Source organism: Pelodiscus sinensis, chromosome 3 (assembly GCF_049634645.1).
Source record: "Pelodiscus sinensis isolate JC-2024 chromosome 3, ASM4963464v1, whole genome shotgun sequence".
In the NCBI taxonomy this organism is placed as follows: domain Eukaryota; kingdom Metazoa; phylum Chordata; order Testudines; family Trionychidae; genus Pelodiscus; species Pelodiscus sinensis.
The window spans coordinates 81,813,843-81,838,599 of record NC_134713.1 but is presented as its reverse complement, the minus strand read 5'-3'; the positions used below and the strand labels follow the sequence as shown (position 1 = coordinate 81,838,599).

General features: G+C 39.6%; 1 protein-coding gene across 6 annotated transcripts in view; it reads left to right on the top strand.

Moving 5' to 3' along the window:
* Nucleotides 1-24,757, top strand: part of HS3ST5 (heparan sulfate-glucosamine 3-sulfotransferase 5) — a 252,868-nt gene that overhangs the window by 344 nt on the left and 227,767 nt on the right. For 2 of the 6 annotated variants that reach the window (XM_025184750.2, XM_075924002.1), the window contains exon 1: nucleotides 1-11,554. The exons of 2 other annotated variants lie outside the window; for them this stretch is intronic. The gene's annotated coding sequence lies outside the window, so the exon portion shown is untranslated. The remainder of the gene's footprint in view (nucleotides 11,555-24,757) is intronic. 2 more of the 6 variants (XM_075924004.1, XM_075924003.1) reach the window with 2 other exon arrangements.

Sequence of the window (24,757 nt, the reverse complement as noted above, 5' to 3'; positions counted from 1 at the left end):
GAGGACCGGGCAGGCTGCCTGGGCCACCCTCGGCAGGGCTAGCGACCGAGGAGGGGGAGAGGCGGAGGCTGGCGTGCTGCTGAGGTGAAGCTTTAGAGAAGGACTTTCAGCTGCTTGGCTGGGTCGCTCTGCCATTGCTCCGGGTAGTGGGTCGTGCTAAGGCTGCTGCGGTGGGGGGCCGTGCGTTGCTTTGGGCGCACTTCGGGGGCTCCGGGCATCGCTGTGGGCGTGCTGCCTGCCACACCGCTGTGAGTGCCGCGTGCGGGCTACGCTCTTCACTGCCGGGGTACAGCGGGCGGGCGGAGGGGGGGTGTCTGGGAGTTGGTCAGGTCACGGTGCATTTTGGAGGGGTTCTGTGCACTGGTCTGAGTGCAGTTCGGAGGGGGGTGCATTGCTGACGGCTCTGTGCACTGGTCTGAGTGCAGGTTTTGGGGCGCTCTGCATTGCTGAGAGCGCTGTGCATCGCTGAGTACAGTTTGGGGGGCTGCATTGCTGAAGTCTCTGCCTATTGCTCTGAGTAAGTTTTGGGGGCTGCATCGCTGAGGGCTGTGCGCATTGCTCTGGGTACCGTTGTATGGGGGGGGGGGGGCTGCTGTGCCTCCGGGCACAGACGGGGGTGCTCGCGGTTCCGTGCTTTGCTGACGGGCTTCTGTGCCTTGCTCCGCGGGGTACCGCTCCTTCTGTGCCTGCCTGGGGATCAGGCTTGCGGCGGGCACGGGGTTCTGAGCGGCCGAGGGCGCGCTGGAGGTGCTGGAAGGAATTAGCTCGTCGCGGCCTGTCAGGCGCTTGTTTTTTATGTGTTACTGGGCGAGTGACCCCTAGTTAGCGATGATGCCATTCGGGGCTGTGGAAGGGGAGTGAGAGGATCTGTTCTCCAGCCTGTGCGGGGAGAGGCTCTGTTACTGGGGTAGGCAGCATGACTCCTCCCCGTCGCCTGGGTCCCAGTTGGGTCACTCCCATGGCGGGCAACTCAGCCCTTACTCAAGGTAGGCACCGATGGATCTTAACTCCTATCCCCTCTTCCTGCCAGCCCAACTCTCTTCATCGTGTGCTTCACAGGGCTTTCTGGCTCTAAAGTATTGCTCCCCTATGAAGAGGTTTAATATTTGCAAAATGGTTGCTATCAAATTAGTGCATGGCTCTGCATTTAGCAGGGGGATCTGTGCCCTGTGAGTCCTCCCTCACTGCTACTACCCCTGGCTGTCAGATGTCAGGCTCTCTAGAGCAAGGGGGCTGTTTGCTTGTTCTTTCCCAGATATCAGGCAAAATACTGGGACCCAGAGAAAGCTGGTGATTGCTGGATCCACTTTTACATGGATTTTTTGCTATCTAGTTTCAATGGTTCTCCCGGTTTTAGAAGCAGGACTCTGCCAAGGATTTCTTGGTTTATTTGAAATGCTAGGTCTGAATCTGTTCCCATTGAAGTCAATGGCAAACCTTCCATTGACTTCACTAAAAGAAGGGCAGGGCTCAGACTGGATACAGTTCAAAGGGAAAGGACAAGAAAGAGGGCTGAAAGAGGAGGTACAGTTGCAGCGATTAGTGAAAGAAGTTCATTTTAAGAAAATAACAAAGATTATCTCTGTTACTAAAGAGATTTTTAGCTGCATTGTGTCAGAATTATCTTGTAGATTTCCGCTTTGAAATAGCAAAGAAAAAACTAAATAATTGTCTTCAAATGTTTGCTATCAAAAGGAAGACTTTTATATACCTCCTTATACACAGATCTCCACACAATATCCAGGGAGCCAGATTGTTGTTTTTTTTCCCCCTGGTGCTCTACTTCTCCTTCCCCTCTCCACCCTCCTCACTATAAAGTTGTTAACCAGAGCGGAGGAGGTATTTCAAAGCCCACTGGGGTCACTGCAGAGATTCTCATTGACTTCAGTCGCCTATGAATCAGAGCCTAAGAGTAAGCCATGGGATCAGAAGGTTAACACGACAAATATAATATAATCCATAAGAAAAGGTGTTGCATAGGCATCTAACTCTTTTAATGGGGTCACCAGGGATGGCTTAGACTTTCTAGGGCCAGTGCCAGAACCACATTATCTGGACCTGAAGCCCAAAGGTTTTAGCTCTGGGTGGCAAGGCTCAGGTTACAGGCCCCTGCCTGGGGCTGAAGCCCTTGCACTTTGGCTGTACATCTCTTCCTCACCTGTACCCAGGGTGGCAGGAATCAGGTGGGCTCAGATTTTGGTCTGTCCTCTTGGGGTCACATGATTTTTGTGTTGTCAGAAGGGGGTGCCGTTCAATAAAGTTTCAGAACTCCTGTAACTTATGAACAAGTCCCCTTTCTCCTTATGGGAAAAACAGTATAATTTTATAATGGTAATTTTTTTATTATTCCGTTTTAAGAACTCTTGCACCACAAATACACAAACAGGTATGCATCCTAATAATTCAAATGAACATCTTTGTATAGAATTTAAAATACAGTTTGTGCAAAAATTAGTAAATGGAAGTTGTAGTTCATAGAAAGTTGTCCGCGTAGTGGGGTATCAGGTTAGAAGCAATTTGATAAAGTTATGAGAACCCAAATCATTGAGCTGTTTAAGGAAAAAAAAGTCTCATTTTCACAACCTGACCACATTTTAGTTCTTTCCACCTATTCTAAAAGGATAGACTGTTACTTGTGCTTTGTGGGTATATTTCTCAATTCCCAGTCCAGAAAAAATAATTTGTGCAAGTGCTAAAAATATTAAACATATTTACTTTTTTATAAAATGTTAAAAGAACCTCAAAACACTTAATGCTCTTATAAAATATGTAACAACTGTCAGGGTTGTGCCAGCAATCCAAGTTGCCAACACATATTTAATTATTAGAAATAGGATGCTTCATAGCAAAGAAAAACCTTTCTGTATTATGTTCTTATAGTTACACTTTTAATAAAAAAAAGTCACATTACTATATCCTATATAAACAAGTTCAAGGAACTGGATCTAGCAGTCAGCTTGCTCTCTATACTTCCAGCAGAATTGCTACTAAATTGAATATGTCCATGATATTTATTTATGGATAGATGTTCCTATTAGATCTAGCGGTGGTGAGGAGGGGGAAAACCAAGGCTTTAAAATGTTTTTCTTTTCATCACTTTATTGCAACCTTCATATTAAGGGGCAGACTGCAATTTCAATCCCTAACTTTACTGTAACATTTTGACTTTTTTTTAAATGGAGGTACTACATAGTTGGGACTCAGTTAGACAGCTTTTTTTGAAGTTTTTCTTGCCTTATCTAATAAGTTATTGACACATTCATCTTAATAAATTATTTTTACTATTTTACTTTTCATTTAAAATATGGAGTGAGTATTTCTCAATATAAAAAACTTGGGCCTTTATTTGGTCAAAGCTGCTAAGCAACTGCTGGTTCTGCTGATTTCACGTGGAGTTGTAGATATTCTGTGACTCTGAAAACAAGGACATTTATTTACATACATTTTAGCATAAGAGCTATGAGCCAATACAGTATTATGCAGTTTTACAGATTTTCTACCAATAATGACCATTCACATATACATTAAGAAACACAAGTGATTGAAACATTTGGTGTGTATGGTTTCTGAATTAGAAAGTTAGTGAGTATTCATTGTTGATATTTTAAGCTTATCTATAAATGAAATGTGTGTGGGGATAGGTGGAGGGAATGGCAAATGGAACCTGCATTTGAACCTCCTTTATTCGCTTTTAACCTTCTTGTCAATAAATTAATCTGCTAAGGAAAAGGTGTTACTTGATCCAGATATTGCTCTTGTCTAAATTTTTCATTTAGGCTATAGAAAATTTACCATAATATTTATAAAGTTTTGTAATCTTCCAATGAATTTCTCAAACAAATGATACTGACAGATTACTGGGCTTTTATAATTAAACAATGAATATTCATATAGGATCCCAACAAATAGACCCTGCCCATCAACTATCTGCTGACTTCTTGTCATATTTATACATTTTAAAAATTGTGTATGGTGTCATATTGTAGTCTGTAGAGCAAACTCTTAGAAAAATGACTTAAGAGCTATATTATTCTAACCCTTCAAATTAAGAACAAAAACATCCATAGTAGCTAAAATCCATCATAATATTGTATTTAGGTTATGCATTCTACATATGGAATATGACATGTAAACCAGATGGTATGTAAAATTATGCATAACATGGTAGGAGGCCCACAATACCTAAATACAATGCAACAGAACAAGGAAGAACTATCATATGTAACTTAATGTTTCTTAGTGGCTTGTGTGTACTGGCTTAATACTTATTACTGGATTAAATGTATTTCTTGAGCTTTATTTTCCTTTGTCTTCTCTAGAAAACTCTTGATCAAAGCAATTTCTCTTAGAAAAACATGAGTTTACTACATACTAGACTCTAGTGGCTAATTATATGGAAACAGACATTGAGGGAAACATTGTTATCTCAACTTTTGGTCCCATATATGAACTATGTAAAGGCAAGTTTCTTTAAAATCCAAAATTAATAGAAACACTGTTGTGTATTTAAAAAAAAACAATTTTTAAACCAAATACACTGTTCCTGCAATATTGCAAACTAGATAGTGTTTACAGTATTTGGAATTTTATTACTCATCAATTCTGTTTACCTAACTAACTAGTTGGCAATGCATGACTTTGATGAAGTCATTTTGATCTGTGTAAATACTGTGCTACTACCAAAATCTACTGTCCTTATTGAGGCTATGTATAGACTGCAGGCTTCTTTCGGAAGAAGCTTTTCTGAAAGAGATCTTCCAAAAAAAGTCTTCGGAAAGAGAGTGTCTACAGCAAAAGTGCATCAAAAAAGCGATCTGCTTTTTCAAAAGATAGCATCCTCACTGAATGGACACTATCTCATATGTAAGTTGTGATTAGTATCAATGGAGTGGCCACCAGGGCACCTGTGCTTTTTTCTCTTTCCTCTTTCGAAAGAACTCCCTCTTCCCCTGTCCACACACACAACTTTTTCCAAAAGAGCTCTTTCAGAAAAAGGCTTCTTCCTCATAGAAAGAGGTTTACCAATGTCAGAAAAACCTGTGTTCTTTCGATTTATTTTCGAAAGAACGGAATTGTAGTGTGGATGTAAGTGAAGTCATAAAGATGCAGGATTCAGCCCTGAATTGAGAGTTTGTAACTATGCTTAATAGTGCTTGCTTTAAAACCAAATAAAATTGTTATAGAAGGACTCGTGTTCAGAAACTCACTAGCCTATACATATTTTAAACATGTATTTAAGTCCCATTAAAGTCACTAAGACTTTAGGCATGTTCTTAAAAACTTTGCTAGATAGGGATGCTTTCTTGAATCAGGGCCACAAATGTTGACAGTATGGGGTATAGTGTGTAATAACTCCTTAACAAATTTTATTCACCTTTTTGGGGGGGGGGAGCAGCTTACTCAAAAATCAACTTTTTTTGTTGTAAACTACAACAAAGGTTCAAATGCATTTTAATTACATAAAATCATGCAATGATTTTTCAGAATGGAGCTATCTTATGCTCAGACCAAAGTGAACTTTCAAAGATGAAGTATGAACGAACAAATTTTATAATTAAGGTGCCACCACATGAACTCTAGAAATACTAGAAGAAACCAATATAATATAATGCAAAACAATCTTGTCTACAGTTTATATGCTTCTGCTATTGTTGAATTGGTGAATCAAAGGAAAGTTGCCACATTTAAACAATTTTAAAATCCAGAAAACCCTTTTAAGACATTTTGAAGTGACACAGTATGCTTCACATTGCCAAAACTGATAATAAGTTTAGCTCTCTGGTACCTGTGGTCTTGCAGTATCTTGTTGCTAGCAACAGATGCTTCTTGAGAAGATCTAACTTTTCGTGCAGAGGAATTAGGATAACACATCTGGTGTGGTATGATATATAACAGTTCTGTCCAATCCATTTCTTTTCTGCATATCAAGTGTGTTTATTCAATTTGTTGTTATAGTATCTTCTTTTATAATGTCTTGAATAATCTTGACGGTATGGTATTTGTTGGAGTCTCCACAGGACTTTAATAAATAAAGCTACTTGTTTGCATTATAGTAGAAACATTTGGAGCATGCCAAGGGATAGTTGGATATTACATTTAGGCAAACTTGTTTTAAAAATACAACTAAATACCAGAAATCATAGAATCATGAAAGATTAGGGTTGAAAGAGACCTGAAGAGGTCATGTAGTCCAACCCTCTGCTCAAAACAGGATCAACCCCAGCAAGTGGTTGGTAAAAGGTCTTTATGTCTCAATTTATACAGAGAAGAGATATAGTCTTGTTTTAAAAAGACACAAAGGCAATGCTTGTAATAACTAGTCGTTTAATCCTGCATAGAATTAACTGGGACATGAGTTGAAGAATAGAAATTTGTCCTCCAGTGCAGGTACTTAAACTTGCTTAACAGGAATCATAGAATCATAGGACTGGAAGGGACCTCGAGAGGTCATCGAGTCCAGCCCCCCGCCCTCAAGGCAGGACCAAGCTCCGTCTACACCATCCCTGACAGATGTCTATCTAAGCTGTTCTTAAATATCTCCAGAGATATTTAAGAATACCTCCCTTGGCAATTTATTCCAATATTTGACCACCCTGACAGTTAGGAATTTTTTCCTAATGTCCAATCTAAACCTCCCCTGCTGCACTTTAAGCCCATTACTCCTTGTCCTGTAGGTATGTAAGCTGCCTTCACAAGCTGGACTTAGTGTATGTTCACAATGTTTCCTGCTCCACTACTACAAATATACATTTAAATATACATTTAAAAGTGACATGTCTCAGGAGTACAATGGGCTTGTATTAATGGAAATAACCTTGCACAGCATCCTAGGCCTTGTGCAAATGGGCAGTTTTTTAATCTTACGGCTATTACATTATACATTAGCTCTGAACACAGATACCACATAATTTGTTTAAATGAGCAAACCCAAATACTTTGCCAGTATTTTTCTAATTGAGACAGATGCTGTTTTCATAGAAGTTTACTTAATGGAATAACAAGAGACAGTTGAACAGGTCTCTTTGGTCTACTCTCCTACTCCTGCTTCTGAGAACTAAATTTCCAACAGATCTTGAATTGACAGATGCAGAAGAAACAAGCAGAAATGTATAAAAATGCACTTTTTTGTCAAACAGAGGTGAAATGTATGGTCTTGGGCCTTGATGGTATTATTCACATGTGCAGAATTATGCATTTGCTTAAGTCTTTTTAGGATCAGGATAAAATTTTGCAGAAATCTTATCACTTTGTTGGATAGATAATGCTTTCTGACAATGCACCACTTTTTTTTTCTTTGCAATTCACAAAACACTAGACCAATAAACTGATTTGTGTTGTGTCTGTATTTATTTAACAATAAGATCTAGTCTGTGGCTATATCTTACTGCTGTTTGGTTCCTGCACTACAGCTATGATCCTGTCTTTCTTCTCCATCTACACAGTTAAGACTCTCTTCCTGTGTCTCAATTACTGCAACTTCTTATTCTTTGGTGCTGACAAATCCCATCTTGTCCCACTGAATCCATTCAAAAAACTGCTGAAAGCATCCTATTTATTAGATGACCAGTTGAGCTGTGTCACTCCTCTCTTTGTGTCCCTCCATCATCTTCCTTCTGCCATTGAATCAAACTCCTTGTCTTCACTTTCACAGATTATCCTCATCCTATCAACTTTAAAATATTATTGACATGACACCTCTCAGCTCTGTTTTGTCACAATTGTGCCAGACTTCATGCTTACAGTATTTGATAATTTTTCAAACAAGTATTGATGATTTTGCATGGGAGGAGTGCTCCATAACCATGTGCAAGACACCTCCTTCACTCTTCTTAAAATTTTCCTCTATGATGACTATAAAATCCTGACAATGGCTAGATGGTTGCTTTTCTCTGATCCCTGCCTGGTACCATGACAAGTGTGATTTCATTGTTTTCTGGTGCTTCCTGAATCTGTTTGTTCTATCCAACAGGTGTCTCTGGTTCTATACATAGATTGTGAGCTCTTTCAGGCAGAAACAATTTATGTGTTTGTACAGCACAATGGGACTCTGGTCCACGATTAACACCTCCACCCAATACTAATAATAACAACATTTAATGTGCTTGACATGCCACAGTGCAATCTAGAATAGAGAGAGAAATGCAAGATACACTGGGGGAGATAGGAAATTTTATTTATTTATTTATTTATTTATTTATGATCTAATTATAGTGTAGACCCCACAGAAGTGATGGTGAAATTCTAGCCACCCTGATGTCAATGGGAATTTAGCCATTAGCATCCATGGTGCCAAGATTTCATACCTCCTCATTTAGGAAGAATATAGAGGAGGAGAAGATGGAGAAGAAAAGATTGGTGACCTAGCAAACTCAGCTATGGAGGTGGATCTTTGGTTCGGGGATAGTATTGGGAAATGTCTGAAGGAAGAAGTCGGAGAAAGAAACAAGGGGGATGTTGCTGCCGGCAACATTAGTAGACCAAGAGGGTGAGTAGAAGGTGAAATATAGTTTCAAAAGTAAAGTGAGTGATGAGACACCAGTACTGCTATTCAAAGAGCATTTGACATTGACTGCCAAGGAAGGTAATTTTGTCTGTGACATTGGATTAGCAGAAAAGGGGTCTTGGGGAAAGATTTGGGATAAGGATTTTGGGAAGGTCTGAAGTTAAAATAATTGAGACTCCAAGATTCTTGGGGTAAGAGTTCTTGCTGCCAGGATAAAAGAAGGCTTCTTTAGGGGAAGGAGAATATTTGGTTTATAATTTTGCTTTTTTAATCAACTGCAAATGAAAAACAGGAGTCAAAGATGATTCTGAGACGGTAAACCTGAGGGATGCAGAATATTAAATGAATCTGATGCTCTCTTACAAACAAATGAACTACCTAATACTGATGTTAATGCATAGGATACAGAGAAAGCTGTATCCAAAGGCAAATGAATATCATTTGTCTTGCTCTGTCTTTCAGAACAGCTAAGATGGCAATTAGGAGCTTTGCTATTACAGTATAAACTAGTAAAAACTTCTAACTGTATAAAAATGAGAATAATCAGGATGAAATAAGTGTAACTGAGATCAACTGTACCATACAAAAGTTATCTAAAATGTTTTTACTGCTAAGGAAATAACAAATCTGATGCATTGCTGGAATGAATACTTAAAAAGAAAAGTCAGAAGGAATAGTTTAAAGTAGTGGTCACCAACCGGTAGATCTTGGAGCCTCTGACAGGTGATCCTGACTAGTTTGGCCAGAAAGCTTTCAAGTGTTGGCACTTCAGTTGCCCCTCCACCCACTGTCATACTGCTCTTGCTCTTTGCCTTCGAGCTGACCCTCTAGGAACCTTCTGGTTGCTGTGTAGTGTGTGGGAGACAGAAGAGAGATGGCGCTTATGTCAGGGTGCCCCTCCCCCACATATGTACCCTTTCTCCATGCAGAGAGAGGGGGATGGAGGGAGTTTGGCAATGCAAATCTGTCACTCTCACACACTGTGTGTCTGTCTGTCATTCTCACAAACACACACTGTCCTTCTCTCTCATCTTCTGATCCAACACACATGTGGGGGATTGTTGTTACTACTTTTACTGCTTGCAAAGTGTGTTATTTTTGGTTTTTGACAGGTCTGTGCATTTCATCATTTTCATTTCTCTCTTATGCTTAAATTTAATTATTTGAGTAGTGAGTTCTAAAATGCCTGACCTGTTGGGTCTGGAGTAATTATCCCTATGGTAATTACTGCTCCTGGAAGTGGGTGGCATGTCCCTTCAGCCCCTGAGAGAGGCAGAGCAAGGGGTCTCCATATGCTGTCCTTTCCTGCAGAAACCACTCCTGCAGCTCCCATTGATCAGTAAAGGGGAACCATGGTCAGTAGAAGCTGTGGGCCCAGTGCCTGTAGATGAGGGGTAGCACATAGTGCCATGGAGTTATTGCTATACATGCCAGTTGCTTTCAGGAGTGGTGCAGGGCCAGGGTAGGAGTAAACCTGTCTTAACCCCACTGCTTTACCACGCAGAAGCTGTCCCAGTTAAATGGGGCCAAGCCAGAGCCTGCATCCTAAACCCTTGTCCCAGCCCTGAACCTCGTCCTGCACCCAACCTTCTGGCCCAGACGTCTGCTGCACCAAAACTCCTTCCCAGAGCTTGCACCCTGAAACCCCTCCTGGATCCCAATCCCATGTCTTGGGCTAAGCCCAGAGCCCCTCCCTCACTCCAAACTCCTTGGCCCATGACCAGAGCCTGCACCCTAGTCCTCTACCCGAGCCTGGTGAAAGTGAGTGAGGATGGGGAAGGAGAGGGGATGGAGTGAGCAGGGTGAGGCCTCAGGGAAAGGGTGGAGCAGGGGTAGGGCCTCAAAGAAGGGGCAGGAAGGAAGCAGGGCAAGGGTATTTGGATTTGAGGTAACTCTTACATTGCGCTTACATTGAAAAAGTGATCTTGTGGCCACTGGTTTAGAGTATTAAAAATCTAGATGGACACTGATTCATACAGATTATATTTTAAAAATATTGATTGTATTAAAATCTAAAATGTTTTCTTCTTTGACCCCTTCTCACTTTCCTATTACTAGCAAAGATCTGCTGATTGTCAAACAGGAAAAACAGTGAAGAATAAAGGAAGATATGACAGCACAATTAAAAATTTAGTATAACTGTTTCCTGAAGGTAAAACAAAACAGCAGGACCCAGAAGTTTTCCTGAAAAATGTTTTAAATCTATAGCCAGAAATTAGCTCCTGCATTGACAAACTGTATACTGACAAAAGTCGGAGGGAGGGGGGACTCTTTACTTCATTGTTTGCGTCAAATATTGTATTGTATCTTGAAGAAGAGAAGCCTGAAGATTGTTTTGTCAGCAAGAAATGAATGCCATTATCACATACTGACTTTAAAATCCTGGACGAATCTTGCCAGTAAGGATCAGCAACCTTATATCTTATACCAGGAGTGGGGAACCTTTTTTGGTTTGGGGGCCACTGATACACAGAAAAATCAGTCAGGGACTGCACACAAGTGAGAAGCAAGCAAACAAACAAACAAAACCAGACCAATCTCACTGATGTGGCCCCCGACTAAGAAGGAAAAAGACACTCCCAACATTCCCCTCTCACATCAGAGCCCGGGGGGAGCAGACTAGTAGATTTTGTGTGCTCCAACCCCACAGATGAGCACCGGGGGCTGTAGCACCAGCGCAAGCTCCCCAGTGCTGAGGGGGAGCCCTGAGCACTCGGGGCTGGATTCAGGCAAGCTGGGGGCTGCATCCAGCTCCTGGGCCTTGGGTTCCCTACCCTTGTCTTATACCTAAACACCAGGGGCCTGATCCAAATATTAGTGAAACCAGTGAAAAAAGTCCCACTGAGTTTGTCAGGTGCCAGATGCAGGGATAGTATCCACAGAGCACTAGGAGTGAGCTGTTTTATGCAATCATCTAATAAACTGAATCTAATATAATTTCTTGATCATAGAATCATAGACTCATAGAATCATATAACTGGGAGGAACCACGAGAGGTCATCAAGTCCAGTCCCCTGCATTCAAAGTAGGACCAAGCATCATCCCGGACAGGTATTTGTCTAACCCGATATTAATAATTTCCAATGCATGACCTCCCTATGCAATTTATTCCAGTGCTTAACAACCATGACAGGAAGTTTCCCCTAATTTCCAACTTAAACCTCCTTTGCTATAATTTGAGCCCATTGCTTCTTATCCTATCATCTGAGATGATGTTGAAAAGGCAGTTGACTGGATCGAGTGAAGTATTTTTTTGGCATGCTGTCAGAAATGGAATTTACTGGGAATTTAATTTTAGCTGAATCATTGCCATGCATTCTCATCTATATGATGCCAGGTAGTTATTAAGCATGATATAAGCTGGGGTGGTAAACATTTTCTACCACTTAATTTCATATTAGTGCCTGTAGCAAAAGGATTGATATCAAGTGTAAAATTGTTTGTAATTGATACTCTATATTTCCATCAATCCAGACAACAAACATGCTTTTATTTATATTGTAAGCAGAAGTGTCCATTACAGAATTATGATGGAAAATCTAATTTCAAAGCAAATATTAAAATATTTGCTGTTATGAACATTTCAAATTATTATGAAAGAAAATCAAAGTGGGTTTCAACTATTTTAGAGTTTACCCATAAGCAGAAGAGACTTTGGAAGAAATCCTGCCTAATTTAAGTCAGTGTCAAAACTCCCATTGAATTTAGTGAGCTGAGGAGTTAACCTTTTGTTTATGCCAGATAACTGTTGTACATAGCAGATGATGTCAGTAGCCTACATTTAAAAACTCTTAATTAGGCTGCTTTTTCTCCAAGGGAGAAATTCACTTGACTGGTATAAAGTGCTATTGTCTAAGTTCCATGTGGGTGGAGTGAGGAGTGGTTGAGCAGATGAATTCTACTGTATCTCCAAACCTGGATCCTAATGTGGGGCTACTGTTTAAACCCAGGCAGCTGCTACTTTAGACTGCCTCCCTCTCCGACTGAGTTATTAGGGCACTGGATCCATGTAAATATGACTCTGTAGCTCCTTCCCTGGCCTTCACTCCTCACTCTTGTGGTCTTACCTGCTTGCCTCTTTGATGCCAGTACAGAGATCCATATAGGTGTGTCTGCACTTCTCATGCTACCAGCTATATTATCCTGGTCTACTTGGCGGGGAGGGTGTGTGTGTGTGAAACTTCAGCTGAAGTTGTGTCTAAGTCTGCATGCCACACTTTATGAAAGATATGAACAAATTGGAGAGAGTCAAAAGAAGAAGCAACGAAGGTGATAAGGTTTAATGAAGAAGGGTTAAAAAAGGGGCATGTTTAGTCTTGAGAAAAGAAGACTGTAGAGAGATCTGATAGTACTTCTCGAATTTATGAAGGGCTGCTATAAAGAGAACTGCGATTAGTTATTCTCCATGTTTACTGAAGGTAGGACAAGCAGTAATGGGTTTAATTTAGCAAGGGAGATTTGGGTTACTTATTGGGAAAAACTTTCTAACTATAAGGATGGTTAAGGTCTGGAATAATTTTCCTAAGATGGCTGTGGAATATCTGTCATTAGAGGTTTTTAAGAATAGGTTGGACGAACAGCTGTTGGGAAGATTTGGTTTACTTGCCCATCTTCAGCTCAGGGGCTAGACTTGATGACTTTGAAGTTCCTTCCAGCCTTATATGTCTATAATTTAATTTATATGCATAATTACAGCACAATGGATGTTTTTAGATCAAAACAAGCTGCCAAGATTTTGCAGCTCTGGGATGTAACTTTGGAGACCTATTAAAGATTTTCCCTGCATGAGACTAAGTCTTGACCAAATAGGAAGTTCAGACCATCTGAGACTGCAGTTTGGCACAGAGGGCTTGTAAATCATGGAGCGAATATTCACTGTTCCAGCAAGTACAAATTGTGCAGTAATTAGCAGGTTTGAGGCTGGTAACCAGTTTACAATGGCTGAGCAACCTCCTTGTACTTCTGGAAAACATGCCCTGACTTTAAAAAATACTAGTAAACACAATAAAATCTACAAATCAGTATGGAACAGAGGAAAAGGATGATGGGGCAGACACAAAAGGCATACATGATTCCAGACTAGGAATATGATTTCTACTGCACACACTAAAATCTTGTTAGTTGATCTGTTTCCCTCATTTGAAAGGAACTCTGAACCTGTCTTTATTTTTATTTATGTGTGTGTGTATATATATATATATATAGTTATTTATATGAATACAGTAGTTCAACTTTATAGCATATTTTTTCTTTGTTTATACTTTTAAAAATAAATTAAAATATACAGTACTGTGTACAAAACGTGAGTGTAATAATATTAATAGTACAAAGTAGAAATCTATACCTGGAGGTATATAGATAAAATAAATAAAACTTTCAGATTTTTCTCACGCGTCTGCTATATCTAATATATATATTACTCTGGTCTAGCACACTGCACACTATTTTGCAAACATGAAGAGTTATATCAGACAATACTCAGTTTTAAAATAATGGGTCTGCTCAAACTGCTTTTATGTCATCCTTCATCTTAGCCAGTATTATGCCAGACAGGCATATTTCAGACACCCTTGTACTAAATAAAGGCTAAAGTTTTCAAAAAAATCCTTCCCTATACCACACCCAGGCTGCACATCCTGTCCAAATGTAGAAAAGTTCAGAGTCAATCTACATGTCACAACTTGGGCCCATCCTAGTTCTCTCCATGTGTGTAAACAGTGCTATGGTGAGAATGCAAAGGAAAGTAGAGCAAAGATTCCGGCTAATGAGGCGGAAACCAGTCTAACTTAAAGGGACTGCTCTAAGTAAGGGCAGCCATCCCAGCATTCCCTATGGTCCTCCTTTCCCTGCTGGAACGCCAATCACTTATGTCATTTTGTGAAGATGGGTGGTGCAGTGCTTCTTAAGGCAAACCAATATAATATGTGTTCCAGGAGAATTCACATCATATCTTTTTGCCATCTTTTTACAGACTTTATAAGCCGATAGAGCAGCATATCAGGAGGGCAGAACCATTTCATGTATATCATTCTTATTAATCAAATCCTAAGTAGCTATTCATTTTCACTCATAGCGTGTTTCTGTCTTAATGGGATGATTACAAGACTCTATTCACCTTGAGAATTTGCAAATGAGGTCCAAAAAGAAAGGCTACTGAATTTAGTTGATGTTACATGTTCATTGATGATAATTTAAAACAATACCGAAAATTGAGATCTCATGGACAGCTCCAGCCTAATTGTACACATTTTCTTCTTCTCTACCATGATGAGTGGAAAGATCTTTGTTTATATTACACAAGCAGCCCCGTGTTATGTATATTCTCATTATAAGTCCATTTTGCAAACCTTATAAATGCTGGATTTCTTATCATTCGGAAAGCTTGCAGAAATATTTGAACTCATGCCCTTTGTCTTAATACAGATTTCAATTATTTATAAACCCTTGAAAATGAACTTGTAAATAAACAGTCCTAGGATTTTGGCATTTAGTGCAAACTGACCTTTGTTTTATCCACTGAGAAACATGATTGCAGGTATTGAAAAATGGGCAAGAAATGACTATTGTTTTTGTATATCTTCATCAGTAATCCTATTAATCCAAAACTCTTCCCTCAAATTAATGAGGAGTAACAGTTAATTAGAGGGAAGGGTTTTGGATCGGACTACCGCATCTACATGTGGCAAGTTAAATCAGGTGATCGGCATGTTAAAATGGCGACCAGCCGTGAATTTAAACCCGCACTTCATTAGCAACTTCAGTATGCTTCATTTGCCTCCCTACTCCGAACTAGGGGGCAAGTGTAGACATACCCCGATATTCTGGACAATCACCTGTATTTTAATGTGGTGCATCCTCAAACATGATGCCTAATTTTGCATCCACAATTTTGGGCTCAGTCATAATTGCATTTATAACGTGAATCTGCACTGACTTGTGAAATCTAGGGAGCAGATCCTTTCAAATGATGAGAAAACGACATAGCTCCATTGACTTAAATGCAAGTAGGCTGATTTCTACCAATTTCAGTTCTGGCCAGTAAATAACAAACTGTCTGACTTTTGGGCTCAGTCTGCTGGTTAGAAGTGCTAACTGTGACTTCTTGCACAGCTTAAGTGTTCCTGCAGCCTCGCTTACATTTGACTGCTGCCCCAATACCACATTACATATGGAAGTCATTATAGAAAATGTCCCACTTCAGACTATAAGGGGGAAAAGTGAAAGGAACAGACCCATGCTCCTAGACAATGACACCTCCTCACTTGTGCAAAGGTATTCAGGAAGGAAGCCAGGTTACCTCCTTCTAGAATTGGGAAAATAATTTTGAATATTCTCACTAATTTTTGCGTAAGACCACTGGCACAGCTGTTTCACTTCAGCTTTCGTTGTTTCTCCTTCTGCTTTAGTTTGCAGATGATGATTCTTATTGAGCTACCACTACTCTTCATGCTACACTATCTGCTGTGGCTGAGGGTACGTCTACACTAGCCCCCTAGTTCAAACTAGGGAGGCTAAGGAGCATGACCGAAATTCGAACCCCTTAGTTCAAATTAACTAAACATGGAATGAGGTTTAACTGTTAATTTGAACTAAGGGGTTTATCTCAGAATCATGCTTCTCTGCCGCATGTAGACGGGGGCAGTTATTCCGGGCTTGTCAATTTCCAAAATGGTGACTGGCCGGGAACATGCTAATGAAGTGCGGGATATTTAAATAATTTTATTTTGCACTTTCGGTCACCCTCATTAGCCTCCTTAGTTCGAACTAGGGGGCTAGTGTAGACGTATCATGAGTCTCGTATTCCAGCTGCAGCTTCTTCCCTTTCAGGATTCAGTGTGGCACTGGATGGACAGGAGTAACCTGCTTAGTGCCCTCTGCCTTGTCATGTAATTTGATGTTGTTTTTAGCTTCTGAGTCTCTCCAACAGTGGGCATTCAGCCATGGAATGAAACCAGCTTCTGGGCACAAAATATATCCCATTGCGTCTGGGCATGGATTGTAACCCATTAGCCATCTGTTTGCCTGATCATTATGAATAAAGGCTGCCCTGAGCTAGTCCTTAGCAAGACCTTTAACATCTTTACCTCTGTCTTCACACAGCCTTGCTAACAGAGTTTTCCTGAATGCTCTATAAATAATGGGCATTGTGCCATTTTGAATTTAACCTTCCATACCTTGAAACAAAACTTAGAGAGGAAATAAACAGTTCTCTGTTCATTGAACACCTTCTGATTCAGTACGACTGCTCTCTTGTATGTGTGTGAGGGAGTGCGGGGTATGTGGGGAATACAGTCTCTAGTCCACCAGCTGCCACCAAGTTTATCGCTTCTCTCTTGGGTACCACAGATCCATGCCAGTTCCGTGTTCACCCTATTGAGACAGCCTGACATGTTTCGTGATGTGGTGAAAAATGCTTTGGCTTCTCTTATACTTAAAATGAAGAGACTGGCATAAACAATGGTATTATGATTCACACTGGGGGTTTTTTCTCCCATGTAATGAAGGATGCTCATATCAGACATTTTGGAGCCATATTTTCAGGAGATGAACACTAGAGGCAAACAGCACTACCATACAGGGAGAAATTCTGCACTATGCTATGTGTGAGCACAGTAGGGTAAAGAAGCTTGTTCTCTCTCTCCCTTATAAGCAGAAGGGAAGTATATTTGCATAGCATACTAGTAAGCAGTAGGAAGAGGACCTATCACACTGTAGAAGAAGCATAGTCTACTAACGAGGGTGTATATCTGGACCTTTTGCCAGCTATCAAGTGTTACTGCTGCTCCTGTAAACATCACTACTTCTTTTAGAATAAGCATCCAAATGTGCCTGCCAGTATTTTCTCCTAGTCAACCATAAGCTGGTTGGTCCCGCAGCTTTAGGATGGCTTTTGTGCTGGATGCATATTGGACAGCCCTATGACTCCACTCTTTGACTAACATTATGGCAGGATTTTGTCATTAGAGTTTATTTTACTACACAATCTTAGACTGTCATCTCTTTGGACTGGGGACATCTTTTTTCTTATAAAGTGCTGATCTATATAGGGGGTAGGAGAAGGCTTGCAAATGCTATCACAGTACAAAAATTAAATTATTTTACATTATTTGCAGGCCAAAATATTAGTGGAAACGAAGATAATTCATTTTCTGTAAATTTGATTCAAATTAATATATTAAAAGGTTTTGTTAATGCTTACAAAAGTGTTCATAAATGGTAAATAAAGATGCATTTATTAATCTGAGCATCTTTTGAGATCTCATCCAGGCCATTGTTTCCGGAGATCAGGTCCTTCATGTGGCACTACTTAAAGATATTCTTTAAGTCTCTTCTGCTTAATTAGTTGTCCATTACCTTGCCTTGAGATCCACCCCTGATGCAATAAGCATCAAAGTGACACTTAATTGGATAGAAGGGCTCTTCATTCCTTCTGGGAGTTGCATGTGGACTGCCTCTCTTGCGGTGGCTGCAAATGTCATTGTTGTTTAATAGATTCAGTCCTTGCCTTAATGAAGGACTATATTACTAACTCTCGTCACTTGGAGTGATCCCTCTCAGTTCTTTCCTTAGTCCACTCTCTGAATGATGAAGATAAAGTATAAGCCATGCCGTAAACACTCTCTCCCTTGTTCTTTTTGGAATTTCATAAGAAGAAAATAAATTTACAAGTAACTCCAAGCAAAAAATTTAAAAATTAAAAAAAAATCCACCCTACCATAAGTTAGTCTGTTGCAGGATACAATCATTTCTCTCAAAATTAGTTACATCAGTAACTTGATATTTGTTCAGTTCATAGCGGGGAAACCCTAACTAATTAACAAAGTGAAATATTGCCCTTTTTATAACTGAAATTTGCAAATACTAATGAGATTATATAATTGCGCTGTCGATAATTAGCAACTGTTTATGTATGATTTTTGGCATGTATTTATAGAGATGTTTCAGTTGCACTATGAGTCTGTTAGAATACTAAGCTAGCTAATTAGCTCAAATCCACTCAAACCTCACATACAATGCACTTGATTACAAAATATAAAACTGTTGCCTGATAGAGAACCCATTCTGACACCCTTGTTGTCCAAATTGTAAATAGTGGTTGATGACCATGACATTGCAGGTTGACTTTTCAATTTTAAAGGAAGGAGTGGTGTGGAACTACTGTGTATTCTAAGTACATTTTTTTATTTGCATGTGTATTATCAGTCCTAGAACAGAGATGGTCAACCAGCATTCAGGGCAATATATCCTTTTTGAATCTCAGCACAACAATGCCCGTGTCACAATGAGCAACTCTACCTCAAGAATTTACTCTAATCAGAGAGCAAATTCTGCTGCTACTCATGCAGTTACTCCTTTAAAGGACCACTTCCTCTACATAGTTTTTGCTATGTAAGGCTTTAATACCACCATAGCTTCTCTTTTCAAGACAGAACACATATGCTGAAGACCACAAATGCTAGATAACAATGCCACCTGTAGCATCTGCCATAATATATTTTAGTGGCAGTATTGTTTCAGTTACATTCAAATATCTGTGTTGTACCACCATGTCTTCCAAGGTCTGTAACTTTCTGAAACATTGACCTGGACTAAAATTTTCCCAGCTTGGTCTGTGCCTGAAGGTGAGCTTGGTTGGAAAGTCTGAAGAAAAATGATCAAGTCATTACTTTTAGCATAAGGAGAACTGAAAATGTATTTTTCTCATTATAAAAATAGAATATTTTCAACATTTTTTGAATAGGGTTGTGTAGTCATGGGTGGGCCTGTGTGGGTTGTGGCCCACCCACCTGGCACTCCAGCCGAGGAGCAGGTTGGAGACACCAGGGCTTACCCTATTCTGCTCCACTCAGTGCTGCAGCCAGATAGCAGAGATGGGAGCTAGAGTTTAACCCTGCCCCTCATTATTGCACTCCAACCTGAAGCTGGGGCCCTTCTGGTTATGCCCCTGGGTTGCCATCTCTGAGGCACAAAAACCTTGGACACCTGGCATGATCCAAAGCCCATAAATCTGGACATCAGACAGTGCTTCCTGAGTTTCCATATGTATATTTCTTTATTAATGTTCATATGAAGAAACTAGGCTGTAGTCTAAAAAGTTATTTGTTTTTTCCTGTCCCTTATATCCATTAACTTTCTTTTATTTGGAATGTCCGCTATGATTTACAATGGGACATATGATACATAGTGGGATTGAAGTTGTGCATATCTTGGGTAAAATCAAATCACCCTTACATCAATAGTAGGTAGAAGAAGTTCATACTAGAGATGACTGCTGTCTACTGTTGTTTTTAATAGGACTGAAGCCATACATCCCTCTCAGAAGATGAATACCAATTCAAACCTACCAGCATGTGACATTAGCAATTGAAATATGTGAGGTGTAATCAAAATGTGGAACAACTATTTTATTTTATTTTATTCTTTGTTGTGCATAACAAAGTTTAAAGTTCCAAAGTATACAGTGGTGTAAATTATCAACTTTTTTAATTAAATAAAACTGGAAAAACAGGAAGGTTTGTCAGTAAAGACCCCACATTCCTCAGGTTCTCCACAGGACTCCTCAGCCCGGGCATCTCCATTAATCCTCTTATAAACTAGCTATTAGAGGGGGAATGCACAGTTAGAGTGCATCTAAGCTGCACCCTTAGCTCAAAATAAGCTACACAATATGAGCTACATAAATTGCGTAGCTTATTTCGAGTGTATACAGTGCCAAATTTTGAAATAAACAACTATTCCAAAATGTCCCTTAATTTTCATGGAATGAGGTTTACAGGGACATTGGAATAGCACACCTGTTATTTTGAAAGACATTTCGAAATAATTGGTGAACTGTCAAGACATGGAATAACTATTTGGGGATATCAGAAATAATCCAAAATAGTGCTGCAGTGTAGACATGCCCATAATTATTTACTAGTCAACAGTAGGGCACTAGGTATCATGTTTGTTTTCCAGGTCTGGGGGAAGAGTATAGTGGTTATAGCAAAGTGGTGGGTCCTGGTTTTTGCAAGAGTGTGCGATCTAGAAATATCCCATAATTTGGTATTTTCTTGCTATGTTAGACTTTGCATTTGACATTGTCGCACTTAGCCAGTCTTACTGCTTTTTAAATTAAGATTTTATTGATAGGAAAATAGGTTCTTTAGAGAGATCTACCAATTAACTCTTTAAGGCTTTATAAGCATAATTGAGTAACTTCACACATGTGGGTAGTCATTCTTAGGCTATGTCTAGACCACAGGCTTTTTTTGGAAGAAGCTTTTCCAGAAGAGATCTGCCAAAGAACTTCCTCTTCTTTGTCCACACACGCCTTTTTCTGAAAGAGCTCTTTTGGAAAAAGGCTTCTTCCTCACAGAAAGAGGTTTACCAATGTCAGAAAATCCCCTCTGTTCTTTTGATTTTTTTTTTTGAAAGAACGTGATTGCAGTGTGGATGTAAGTGAAGTTTTTTTTAAAAAAAAGCCGTTTTTCTGAAAAAACTCTGTAGTGTAGACATAACCTTAGTCACTTGGGTGAGTGTTTGCAGTATTAATCACTAAGGGTATGTCTACACTACCCCGCTAGTTCGAACTAGCGGGGGTAATGTAGTCATCCGCACTTGCAAATGAAGCCCGGGATTTGAATTTCCCGGGCTTCATTTGCATGAAGCCGGCCGGCGCCATTTTTAAATGCCGGATAGTTTGGACTCCGTGCCACGCGGCTACACGTGGCACGGACTAGCTAGTTTGGATTAGGCTTGAGGTGTACAGCTAGTTTGGATTAGAAGCCTAATCTGAACTAGCTAGTCCATGCCACATATAGCCGCGCGGCACGGAGTCCGAACTAGCTGGCATTTAAAAATGGCGCCGACTGGCTTCATGCAAATGAAGCCCGGGCAATTCAAATCCTGGGCTTCATTTGCAAGTGCGGATGACTACATTACCCCCACTAGTTCGAACTAGCGGGGTAGTGTAGACATACCCTAACTTTGTAGTACATTTATTATTTTTGATGGTCATTTAAATATATATTTGTAATTAAACATAGCAATTTGTTATGGCGATGTGTAAACACTGCTCAAGAATAGGGACCCATTGTTCTAGGCTATGTGTGTACAAACAATAGTAGATAGTCCCAAAAGTTCACAATTTAAATAAGCAAGACAGACACAAGGTTAGATGAAGGGGGAGAAAACACCAGCAAAATTAAGAATGGGATGGTGGTAAGTATCATTTTAATTTCACGGTGTTATTTATTTCCTGTTTTAGTTAACAGAGGATCAGCTCAATGGAGAGGGAAAGGAGACAGATCAGAGGAGACAAGGATACCAGCTGTGGAGTAAACAGACTGAGAAAAGGGAGGGAAAAGGTTGGAACAAATAGCCAATCAGTATGGAGAGGAGAAAATACTATTCTATTAATCTGATCATACCATTAAATTTGATATTTTAACTATGACCAACCCATGAAATATAATTATATCAAAATATTGTTCCTGTCATTGCATAAAAAGAAGAAATATACATGCCCACTTACATACTAACCATGAAAAATGTATTAAGAGGGATCATAACCATCATATTACATCAGCGGAGCTGACAGCCACTGCAGGCCCTGGGGCAAGATTTCTGGGGCTGGCTCCACACCCTGAAAGAGTCAGGGCCTCAGGCAGAAGGGGTAGAGTGGAGGGAAGCTAGCCTTCAGCAACCCCCCAAGCCCTCGGAGATGCATGGAGCGGTGCTCTGGCAGCGATTCAAAAGGGCCCAGAGTCTTTGAATCACTTGGTTCTGGGACCATTGTGCTTTTTGCCCCTGCTCTTGCCCCATCTTAGTGGGCCCGTACTACATTTTGGATTAGTGGTCTTCTTCACAGCATAACAGAAATGTTTTAAATGGAGTTTTGAGTTCTGAAGCTGTCACTTGAATCAGTTGGTATACTAATTTTGGTTCTCTTAAGCTTTTTTGTATTGTGTATAAATAAATGTTTCTATTTTAGTACAATGATGTGAAGAGCAAAATATTATATGAAATTCTTTTCCAGTTGGGCTACCAGTTAATCTCCATAATTGAGCATCTCACCCAATTTTGCAAAAGCACCTTGTAAGTGCTCAGACCTCAGTAAGGTACTCCAAAACTATTGGTGGCCACTATTTGAAATTCTTTACTTGTCTTGCTAACTAAACTGGAAGAAAGTGTTTATGTAATCCTTATTGTATGGGGGAAAATAAAGCTACATTAAAAGAAAATGCTTAGGGTTGCAAAGGACTTCAAAAGTTAGGAAATGCCAGCATACAGTTACCTGTGCAACCTTAATTTGGCCCTTTGGTTCACATGCATCATTGTACAGTTTTTAATTACATAATCACATATTGTTTATTTCTATAGGCCTCCTGCCTTGTTCAGTACATTAAATGGACAGTGCTGAATTAACGAGCCTCTCTTCAGTAATTTGTTTTCTTCTTTGAGTTGGTGACCCCATACTTTATTAACATAATACTACTCAAACCTTCTGGGAAGCCAGAATGTGATACCTAATGTTGGAATGTAGGAATCTAAGAAATGGTAGTGTCATGTTTTTAAATATGGATTGGGTTACTTAATTTTGTCACTTACTTACTTCTGTCATAATGACAGAACTTGCCATGATAAAATATATAAAAGCAAATATGTCCATTGCTTAATATGTGTCATGTACTATTTTCATATTAGTGACATAGCTTAGAAGTTAATTGTGGTGTAGATATAATCATTTATCTGCTCCCAAAGAGCCTAGGTTCGACTGTCTCTTATCTCTTACTTCTGTTTAGACTCATTGATCTCTTATTAGTCATCCAGTTTGCCAAGAATTTCCCTCTAAGTTTGCGCTACTGACAACTTAGATATTGAGAGCACTATACTCCATTCTCTGATATGCGTTAGGCACCTTGAGAATTCAGTTTCTCCCGAAATTTGATATCTTATAGTATAGCTAGTTTTTTATCTGATCTGACAGCAGTCCTTAGCCTGTTTCCCATAGTTTTCCTTACTTCCACATTATCCTTTGTCATGACATAAGTAGAAGTATTTCTACTCCTAAAAATAAAATAGCATTGCTTTTTTTATTCAGATTAAGAGGAACATGAGTGATTGTTTTGGATACAATGTCACAAAAGAAACCAGGTTGAGAGTAATTTAACCCTTGTCATGTATGAAATATGATTAATTTCCCAAGTTCAACTTCTTTCATGCAGCCCACTGGTCATTCCATGGTATAAAATGTTACAATTTTGGTGTCCTTTAAAACTTTTTTCCTTCTTCATATATTAAAAGATTATCTCCTTGATGTAATTCATGAGTACTTTAATCCTTTTATAATTTTTGTCTCTATATATTGTGTCATTGAAATAAGTATTGTATTAATCCTTTCCACCCTAAAATGTACTTGCCCTGCATGGAACATTTTATCATTTTACTTTAATTTCTAGTTATCACTCACTTTTCTTCTAATTCATAATTCATAAACAGATGCTGCTAGAAGTTTAGAGGTGATAGTTCATCAATATGTGCCTTTTTTGTTTTTTTGTTTTTGTTTAAACTGGCATTGAAACAGTATAGTTGTATGGTACTTTATGTCACTGCTTAGTGTGAGATGCTGACTTCTGCTTGCCTTACTACTTTGAAAGTAAGGTCCTGACCCCTTCCTGTCATTGGAGGAAAGACTGCACAGTGCTCTTTGAAAGGTTAAGGATGTTAATTTAGTGTCTTGGCCAAATTTCAATTTTCAGAAATATATTCTACAATTTCCCTGTGAAGATTCAAATGGAGAAATTATTCTTTACTTCTCCTCTAATAACTCTTGTACAGCATTGTAGGCACAGACTGAGTGCTTCTATTACACCCCATGGGCTCGTCTACATTGGCCCCTTTTCCGGAAGGGGCATGCTAATTTTTCAGATCGTAATAGGGAAATCCGCGGGGGATTTAAATATCCCCCGCGGCATTTAAATAAAAATGTCCGCCGCTTTTTTCCGGCTTTTAGAAAAGCCGGAAAAGAACGTCTACACTGGCCCCGATCCTCCGGAAAAAAGCCCTTTTCCGGAGGATCTCTTATTCCTACTTCAAAGTACTTTGAAGTAGGAATAAGAGATCCTCCGGAAAAGGGCTTTTTTCCGGAGGATCGGGGCCAGTGTAGACGTTCTTTTCCGGCTTTTCTAAAAGCCGGAAAAAAGCGGCGGACATTTTTATTTAAATGCCGCGGGGGATATTTAAATCCCCCGCGGATTTCCCTATTACGAT